The 10814-nt window shown below is 40.4% G+C and overlaps 2 pseudogenes; both read right to left on the bottom strand.

Annotated features, from left to right (window-relative positions):
* Positions 1–932: 932 nt before the first annotated feature.
* LOC148021822 (exosome complex component RRP45A pseudogene) lies at positions 933–6532 on the bottom strand (annotated as a pseudogene).
* Positions 6533–7573: 1041 nt separating this feature from the next.
* On the bottom strand, positions 7574–8404 carry LOC148021823 (exosome complex component RRP45A pseudogene; annotated as a pseudogene).
* Positions 8405–10814: the final 2410 nt, after the last annotated feature.

Raw genomic sequence — 10814 nt, forward strand, 5'->3', positions numbered from 1 at the left:
TTTATAGTTTTTTACATCCTCACTTGCGTTGAATATGCTTTTGCTTTTCAAAAAGCTTTGAGCTTTCCATGCCTTAAGCTTTCACATCGTTTAAGATTCCTATAAGCTTTTAAACTTTTAACATTCATTGTTGCTCTGTGTTTCATAAATGCAGCTACCCTACCTCGTCCTTTGCAAAGCTTTGTCCTCATCCCCTTCCTTCTTCACCTCTGTCATTGTCTTTGTCTTGCTTTCTTTCCTTCTCCCGATCGTGAGTGCTCTCCCGCTTCATTTTCAGCGTTTGCCCCTTTTCTAATCCACTGTCGTATTCTGCAGAGCCCGCCGTTCTCTCTCAATTTCATTGGGGCTTCTTTAACGGCCTCAGCTTCTTCTTCTTCGTGGCCTTGCCTTCCTTATCGCTCCAATGCTCGCCGATGTTCTCTTCCTTCTCCTCTGTCACACCAGTCTCACCGATGCTTTTCTTTTCCTCATTCCCCTATATGTCACGTCCTTCAACTCTTGTCGTTGTAACTGCAGGACAACTTCATGGCTACCTTAGTCCTGTGACATCTGCGTCTTCCCTCTTTCTCCTCCTGCAAGCAACTTTGTTGTCAGCTTCAGGTCCTCCTTCCTCACCCTCATTGACTTCTTCGGCTGCGGCTTCTTCGTCATCACTTACCGTCTTGTTCAGCAGCATCAATGAACTCCTTCCTTTGCTTCATCTTCAACTCCATCGTTTCTCTTCTTCATTCCAGTAAGCTGGTTCCTCCTTCAGCTTCATCATCACTTTTGCAAATTCTTCTTAATCGTACATTCAGCTTCTTCTGCTACGTCCTTTAGCTTTATCACTTATTCGATCCGGGAGAGAAAGGGGAGAAGGGATGAGTCATCCCTCTCAGCACCTTGTCCTTCATTGTCTGCAGAACTCTTCTTTCCCTGTCCTAGCTTCTACGTCACTTCCTTCCTCCCTTCTTAATAAGTTCTTCTCTATAGCTGGGATCCATGACCTGCAAAATCCACAAAGGTTCCATCTCCAAGAAACGAAAATGTCATAGCGATTGGCAATTGGTGAATAGTCAGACGAAGAGGCTCCCGCATCTCAGGAGGATGGATAACCACTTCATGTGCATCTACACCTCCCAGACTATAATTAGGAACACGAAAAGATAGCAAAGCATCCAATGTAGCCATGTTGGCCACGTCTATCAAATTTCCGCCATTACCGAGTATACAAATATCATTTCGTAAAGACCAAACTGCTTTTCTTGCAAGCACACATAGTGACTTTGTATCAACTACCCGGCTTTCCCTCAAGACACGATCAATAATTTGTCCAAGCTCCACAGCACTTTCTCCAGGTCGTCCAGTTTCAAAAGCAGGATCAGCCATGGGCGAAAACTCTGTGTACACACTAAGAATGTCCTCATTTGGACGGTCTGGGTAGGGTTTCACCAATTGACCACTCACCACACACATAACACGAGTTTGGCCCAATTGCACCTCAGCTGCACTAGATTCCCTCAATTTGATATGCAGGCTCCGCAAGTTGAAGGCGCGTCGCCCATTGATGCCAAAATTCTCATACAGATCAAAAACTGTCTGTCTGGAAAAAACCTCCTAAAAGGCCGGGTAAAGAATGGATCATCAAAAGAATCATGATCAGAGATGAGACTATTTCTGCTTCCAAATCCAAATCCTGCAAAAGGATCATGAGATCCTAGCTACCGTCTGTTTCCGTTCATATTCTGCATCTTCAAATCTAGACAAATACCAAAAGAGGGCTGATAACGTTCAACCTATCCCATATTTTGACATGGTTCTTATTAACCATCTCCTGCTTGAATGTAGAAATCTCTCTTAGATCAGAGGTTCAAGCTTATGTTGACTTCTCTCCTAATTCTTCAAAGTTTGGGTTTTTCCCATATGTACATGGTTTTTTATGCAATGTGCCCTAGCAACTAAATATGCTCTTTAAAATAGAACTTCTTGCCCAATCAAAATATGATTCGAAAAATTATGCAATGTCGGATCCATGATATGCAATCAATCAATCCATGCTACACACAAAATAATGTATGCATTGAAGAATTGTGCCTAGCCTATTTAGATGTGATCGTGCGTCATGCAAGATGCAAACAAAATTCCTTAATTAATTAAATCTTAATTCTCGCCTCTCAACTCTCTTCAAAAAGATATGATATACTCCGCTCCACCCATCCAAAATCTCACAATCACTCTAGAAAATTATGGTCCTCAAGATGTTGACCAAATATGAATAACCCTTCTCACAATTGATGGCGTCCTTCACGACCCTCGAACTCTCCCAACCACCTTACACTCTCAACCAGAAGTTCCTAACTCTGTGATGAACATCCCAAATGGTGTGTGCAAGAAATGTGCGTGCTCAATGACAGGTGCTCTCTCATGTGCGCGTGTATCTAAGATTTACTGCATATAGTTGCAGCGGACCTCATGCCGTGCTAGTGCTCAATGATGGTGCAAATCGTGCATAATCCCAACCCATGGCATGGAAGTTTTTGATAAGAACAGGAGACGACCCCCGAGTGCAGTGCATCAACTAGTGCAACGTGAAGTGCTCGTGAACCCATTATCCCCGTGATGTGCAAAAGTCTCGACAAAAAAACATATCGAGCTCCTCAATGTTCAGTAGCTATTAACAAACACAAGCTTCATCCTGTTCGAAAAAATACCAAGCTTGACCAAGGCTATCAAGTTTCACACTCAACAAATTAAACAATATGACAGAAACAAATCCTATGCTAGTCAAACACAAGAAATCCAATTACAAAATAACAAAACAAACTGTCACACAAACAACTAAGCTAGCAGAAATCAAACCTAACTACAATTTAGCTAGGACTTTTTAGTTTTTAGAAAAACACTTGACATATTTAGCCCTCCCCGTAGTCTGCAAACATTCATGTGCAACAGTTACTTTCATAGAACGATGCCACATCTATCATCCATTCAGTTTCCTCATTCTTTTGTTGAAATTGTGGTTCTGACCACTCCTCTATTTGTATTGTCATTAACCTTGATATGTACTTCTTTAATCTATATCCATTTATCCTTTGCTTATGTGCCTTCCCATCCAAATTTTCTAACGCATAAGTTTAAAAACTTCAGAAACCCTGAATGGTCCTTCCCACTTTGTTTGGATTTTCTTTTGAAAAGTATGATCCAATTTACTATTGTATCTCAAAACTAAATCCTATTTTTTTATATTTTTATTTTTTAATTTTTTATTAATCTCTTGTAAAAAAATTTCTTGACTTTTCTCATATTGATCACACACTTCCTGTCTATTTAATTGTGCTTCTTGTAATTGTATCAACCTTTCTATGAAATCATTTTTTTCCTCTCCTTCAATCAACTTTTCGAACATCCTTAAAGCCGATATTTCTACCTCTATAGGTAGTAAGGCTTCCTTTCCATAAACCAGTTTAAAGGGAGAATAGCCTGTACTTTCTTTTCTTGCTAATCGATAAGCCCACAAAGCACTTGGCAATTCAATATCCCATGTTTGGGGACGATCCTTTGTCATTTTAGACAGCATTCTTATTAACTCCCCGTTGAATTGCTTGTTGAGACCATTACATTGAGGATAGTATGGTGAAGCAAATCTTTTTGTTATTTTCATTTTCTCACAAAGATAGTCTATTAATTCTCCCTTAAATTTTGGTCCTCTATCTGACAAAATCTCTAAAGGTGTTCCAAATTTACAGCATATATCTTCATAGATAAATTTTTCCACATCTATGGCTTTGATGTTTTTTACAGCCTTAGCTTCTGCCCATCGAGACAGATAATCAACTACTATCAAAATATATATTTTTCTTGTGAAGTATGTGGCAATGGACCAATTGCATCAATTCCCCATTTTTCAAAAATGTCATATGCAAGAATTGTTTTTCTTGTTTCTGGTCTTGGCCACATATATCCTTCAGTTAAAATCTTTTGTAAAGTTATTTTGTAAGAATAATGTCCCCCACATGCCCCCTCATGATTTGTTTCTTGAATGTGATATATTTATTATTTCTAGGGCACTCTTCTTAAAATTAAAGCCACTCCTTTAGCATAAAGGACATCGTTCACCATTTTATATCTTCCAGCTCTTCTTAGAAACCCATATTTTTTGTTTTTTTGAATACTGATAGGTACTTTCCCTGTTAACAAAAATTCTTCTTCCAAGTCTAGAGCTTCTCTTCCCCTATATAGAGGAAGATCTGCTTTCATTACAAATACTTGACAAATTGCTAATTGGGCTGCATTGTGAGCTTCCTAATTTTCTTCCTTGGAAATATGTTTCAAACTCTAGGCTTCAAACTGTTTTAAATCTCTTCGAATTCTATTACACAACCTTTTCAATTTGGGATTTTTGATCTGCCAAACTCCGAGTATTTGCTTTACTAATAGTAAAGCATCACCTCTAATTCTCAACCTTCGAATTCCCATTCTTCGACAAAGCATAATGGCTGCTTGTAAGGTTGCATACTCAGCTTCGTTGTTACTTGTTGCCTCAAGTTTAACTGTTTCTTTTTTTATTAATTTTCCTTGAGGATCATAAACTACTATTCCTCCTGAAGATGCTTGGTGTGCCTTACGATATGATCCATCAAAATACATCAAAAATGAGTTTTCTATTTCTGGTTTTTCTATGCCTCTCCTATATTTTGATTTTTGTACCAAGCATCAACTACAGGACAAATATCCGGTGACTCCTCTGCACTCAAAACTCTTACAACACCTTTTTTTCTTTCTCTCCCTTTTGGATTTACTAATCTCTTCCATTGTCCTCTCATCCTAGGGCACAACTCCATCTGAGCAAAAGATATATCATCTTTCCTACCCATCATATCTTTCTTTAGATCATAGTCACTTTCTCCTTCTCCCAAAGGAATATCAGTAGCATGATAATGTTTTCTAGGCGCTCTCGATCTATTTTCTTCTTTCTTCTCTCCTCTCTTTGTTTTTCTCCCTCTTTCCTCACCAGCCTTACTAGTTTCAGGTTCATCTCTCTCAGTATCTCTTCTTCTTTTAATTGTAGGCATAACATCAACAGTTTTAGTTTCTTTTTTTTAATTTTCTAAAAGAATACAATTTATGGTACTTTTTCCTTTTTCTTCTTCATTTAACTTAGATTCTTGAGAAGTAGAATCATTTTTTATTTCTATCCCAAAATCATTCTGTTTGTTAGGAAAATTTTGAGGTAAAGGATACATATCCCCTCTTGCTCTAGGTGGATATGGACAGTTTGTACTTATATGACCTATCTCTCCACATGAATAACAAGTTACCATTGGTCTACGAAAATATCCTCTACCATTTCCTCCTCTTCCACCTCTCAAATTTTCTTGATTAGTTTGTCCCATTAGTCCTCCATTGCCTCTTCCTGAGGATCGACCTCTCAAAGCTCCTAGCCTCATGTTTTGCATTTGTCCAGATAATTGATCTTCAACTTTTGGTGCTAGTTGAGCATTTTGTCTTGCTAAAACTTGATAATTCGGTTCATCCCTTTGCCAAGTTTGGTCTCTATTGTCAATAGGTATTCTAAATGACTCTCTTTTTTTTATTTTCTCAAATTTTCTCTCTTTTTCTATGGCAATCATTACAGCTTCATCAAAAGTACTGGATTCTTTGATTTCCAATTTTGTCCTCACCTCTCCTTGCAAATTTTCAATGAAATTTTTAATTTTCAACATTTCTGGGGCTCTCTCTCTTGGGCCTAAAGATACATTCTGGGGCTCTCTCTCCTGGGCCTAAAGATACATTCCAACGATCCCAAAGTCTAGTGTACTCTATCGCAAAAAATTCTATGGTCTCATCTTCTCTCTTTTGGCAAGTTTCTATTTTTCTCCAAAGGTCATGGGAAGTCTCAGTTTCTTTAAAACGATCAAGGAACACCTGTTTAGTTGCTTCATATTCCATAGGAATAGGAGGATTTCATAATCTAAGGGTCTTTTCATAATCTTCAAACCAATTATGACCTTCATCTAACAATTGAAATTTCAGAATTTGGAGTTTCAGAGTTGAGTCATTTATTCGCTGGATAATATATCCAAGCTCTAGTTTTTCAAGGAATCACAGAGGATCCTCTCCCTTTTTACCATAAAATTTAGGAAAAGAACTAGCCATCTAAAAAAAGATTACAAACAAGAAATCAATCCACAAATCACAAACAAAGTCAAAAAATTTCGACACTCCTCAGTGGGGGCACCAAAAAAGAGATGTTACGCGATCGGTGATCGAGAGCAAGCCTCACTCACAACTCGATAACGAGATGTTAAGGAGTGCCGATTGGGTAATTGACTTTGTCGGATGCACAACACAACTTTAAAAAATTCAAATATTCGACAATACACCACGAACCACACACGAAACAAGATAACTCACAAAGAAAGTATGAAAATTTTGACAACAAACCAAGTGAACTATATTCTCATACCTTAACAGCCTTGAGCCGATGCTTGACACCACAAAGTTCAACTTCTTCCACTTCGGAAATAGCATGTCCAATAGTATCCTCTCGCATGCGACCCTCCTCTCACATCTCTCACAAGATGACAAGAAGATTCTAAGGGAAGAGCCCCTAACTCTCTACTCTCCTCTCCTTTTATAGTTTTTTACATCCTCACTTACGTTGAATATGCTTTTGCTTTTCAAAAAGCTTTGAGCTTTCCATGCCTTAAGCTTTCACATCGTTTAAGCTTTGTATAAGCTTTTAAACCTTTAACATTCATTGCTACTCTGCGTTTCGTAAATGCAACTACCCTACCTCGTCGTTTGCAAAGCTTTGTCCTCATCCCCTTCCTTCTTCACCTCTATCATCGTCTCTGTCTTGCTTTCTTTCCTTCTCCCGATCGCGAGTGCTCTCTCCCTTCATTTTCAACGTTTGCCCCTTTTCCAGTCCGCTGTCATATTCTGTAGAGCCCGCCGTTCTCTCTCAATTTCATTGGGGCTTCCTTAACGGCCTCAATTTCTTCTTCGTGGCCTTGCCTTCCTTATCGCTCCAGTGCTCACCGATGTTCTCTTTCTTCTCCTGTGTCACACCAGTCGCACCGATGCTTTTCTTTTCCTCGTTCCCCTATATTTCACGTCCTTCAACTCTTGTCGTTGTAACTGCACGCCAACTTCATGGCTACCTTAGCCCTGTGACATCTGCGTCTTCCCTCTTTCTCCTCCTGCAGCAGCTTTGTCGTCAGCTTCAGGTCCTCCTTCCTCACCCTCATCGACTTCTTTGGCTGCGGCTTCTTCATCATCACTTGCCATCTTGTTCACAGCGTCAATGAACTCCTTCCTTCGCTTCATCTTCAACTCCATCGTTTCTCTTCTTCATTCCAGTAGGCTGGTTCCTCCTTCAGCTTCATCGTCACTTTTGCAAATTCTTCTTAATCGTACATTCAGCTTCTTCTGCTACGTCCTTCAGCTTTATCACTTATCCGAGCCGAGAGAGAAAGGAGAGAAGCGATGAGTCATCCCTCTCAGCACCTTGTCCTTCATTGTCTGCAGAACTCTTCTTTCCCTGTCCCAGCTTCTACGTCACTTCCTTCCTCCCTTCTTAATAAGCTATTCTCTATAGCTGGGATCCATGACCTGCAAAATCCACAAAGGTTCCATCTCCAAGAAATGCAAATGTCATAGCGACTGGCAATTAGTGAACAGTCAGACGAAGAGGCTCCCGCATCTCAGGAGGATGGATAACCACTTCATGTGCATCTACACCTCCCAGACTATAATTAGGAACACGAAAAGATAGCAAAGCATCCAATGCAGCCATGTTGGCCACGTCTATCAAATTTCCGCCATTACCGAGTATACAAATATCATTTCGTAAAGACCAAACTGCTTTTCTTGCAAGCACACATAGTGACTCTGTATCAACTACCCGGCTTTCCCTCAAGACAGGATTAATAATTTGTCCAAGAAGCTCCACAACACTTTCTCCAGGTCGTTTGGTTTCAAAAGCAGGATCAGCCATGGGCGAAAACTCTGTGTACACACTAAGAATGCCCTCATTTGGACGGTCTGGGTAGGGTTTCACCAATTGACCACTCACCACACACATAACACGAGTCTGGCCCAGTTGCACCTCAACTGCACCAGACTCCCTCAATTTGATATGCAGGCTCCACAAGTTGAAGGCTCATCGCCCATTGATGCCAAAATTCTCATACAGATCAAAAACTGTCTCTCTGGAAAAAAACTCCTAAAAGGCCGGGTAAAGAATGGATCGTCAAAAGAATCGTGATCAGAGATGAGACTATTTCTGCTTCCAAATCCAAATCCTGCAAAAGGATCATGAGATCCTAGCTACCGTCTGTTTCCGTTCATATTCTGCATCTTCAAATCTGGACAAATACCAAAAGAGGGCCGATAACCTGCAACCTGTCCCATATTTTGACATGGTTCTTATTAACCATCTCCTGCTTGAATGTAGAATTCTCTCTTAGATCAGAGGTTCAAGCTTATGTTGACTTCTCTCCTAATTCTTCAAAGTTTGGGTTTTTCCCATATGTACATGGTTTTTTATGCAATGTGCCCTAGCAACTAAATATGCTCTTTAAAATAGAACTTCTTGCCCAATCAAAACATGATTCGAAAAATTATGCAATGTTGGATTCATGATATGCAATCAATCAATCCATGCTACACACAAAATAATGTATGCATTGAAGAATTGTGCCTAGCCTATTTAGATGTGATCGTGCGTCATGCAAGATGCAAACAAAATTCCTTAATTAATTAAATCTTAATTCTCGCCTCTCAACTCTCTTCAAAAAGATATGATATACTCCGCTCCACCCATCCAAAATCTCACAATCACTCTAGAAAATTATGGTTCTCAAGATGTTGACCAAATATGAATAACCCTTCTCACAATTGATGGTGTCCTTCATGACCCTCGAACTCTCCCAACCACCTTACACTCTCAACCAGAAGTTCCTAACTCTGTGATGAACATCCCAAATGGTGTGTGCAAGAAATGTGAGTGCTCAATGACAGGTGCTCTCTCATGTACGCGTGTATCTAAGATTTATTGCATATAGTTGTAGTGGACCTCATGTCGTGTAGTACTCAATGATGGTGCAAATCGTGCAGAATCCCAACCCATGGCATGGAAGTTTTTGATAAGAACAGGAGACGACCCCTGAGTGCAGTGCATCGACTAGTGCAACGTGAAGTGCTCGTGAACCCATTATCCATGTGATGTGCAAAAGTCTCGACAAAAAAACATACTGAGCTCCTCAATGTTCAGTAGCTATTAACAAACACAAGCTTCATCCTGTTCAAAAAAATACCAAGCTCGACCAAGGCTATCAAGTTTCACACTCAACAAATTAAACAAAATGACACAAACAAATCCTATGCTAGTCAAACACAAGAAATCCAATTACAAAATAACAAAACAAACTGTCACGCAAACAACTAAGCTAGCAGAAATCAAACCTAACTACAATTTGACTAGGCTTTTCAGTTTTCAGAAAAACACTTGACAGCGAGATCACAGTTTATAGGCAGAAAACAACACTCCGGAACTGGGACACGAAGAAGGAGTGATTTGGGAGAATTCAGACCAAGTGTCTTTGTATTTTACCCCCCTTTCGGAGCCAACAGAGGTAGCAGATTGGTGGTTTGAGCAGCAGAGAAGAAGCTACTGTTTGATGCACGTTTTTGGTCTACACAAGGAATTTATCTTCTCAGGATGCAAAAATAAATTGACAGGTTCATCTCTATGAGTATTCTTCTACATCTTCTATTTCTTGGAACCCCTTCTCTTTTGTCTACTCCTCTCCCTGAATCTCCCTTCACCCTACTGTCTTACCCCCACGGTAGACTTTCGACCCCAAACGCTCCAACAACGGTTGCACTATGTTTGCAGTTGTGGCGGATGCATGGAAGGTGATGAAGCTACGGATGCACATGTATGCATACATGTGCGGTCTGATGCACACATAAATGCATGAATGTGCATGGGTACATTGGAAGGTGATGAAGCTACAGTTGCATATGTGTGCAGTTGGATGCACAGATACACATAGTTTCTAAGTCACACAAGGGGATGCATTATAAGGTGGGTACAAAAGTGGATGTATATTTGTTGATGGATGCCCTATGATGTATGAGTGTACCTTAAGGTGATGGATGTTGTGTGTGTATCCAAGGGCATTCCAATGCACAATGCATGTGTATGTCTCTTTCCTCTCTCCTCCCTCCCTTGATCCTCCTGTTCGATGGGGCGGTACCAAGGTAAGTTGAGAGGAAAGTGCCCCCACATACGAGAAGTGTGGCATGGACATGTGTTAAGTGCAATGATACTTGTGTGTGTGTGTGTGTGTGTGTGTGGGTGGGTGGGTGGGCTAGGTGGTGTGTGTATGGTTTGTGCCTATGTGAGGCTAACTGTGCTAATGGGATGGTACACGTGTGCTTTGTGTGCCTCTTTACTCCCTTTTCCCTCACTGTGACTCCCCTCATGTGAACAGGGTAGTGCTAGGGATGAGTCAAAAGCAAAGATGTCAAAGCAATCCTACATGTAGCATGCATATGAGATGTAGTGTCACTAGTGTGTTTAATGTGTGCATATGTGTGGGCATTAAGTGTGTGGATGTGTGTTAAGTGAGTAATGTGTGTGTGTTTACATGGGTGTGAGTGCATGTATGGTGTGTGTGTGTGTGTGTGTGTGTGTGGAGAGCGGGATTTTAATGTGTTGTGTGTGTGTTTCTTAGGAAAAGGGTGTGTGTGTTTTGTGTTGTGTGGGGGATGCTCATGTGGGGTGGGGATGTCTGTTCTGTTTGGGGTGAGATTTATGTGGGGTG

The sequence above is a fragment of the Lygodium microphyllum genome, chromosome 17 (genome assembly GCF_053477565.2).
Source record: "Lygodium microphyllum isolate KBCC chromosome 17, Lygodium_microphyllum_v1.1.10, whole genome shotgun sequence".
Taxonomy (NCBI): domain Eukaryota; kingdom Viridiplantae; phylum Streptophyta; class Polypodiopsida; order Schizaeales; family Lygodiaceae; genus Lygodium; species Lygodium microphyllum.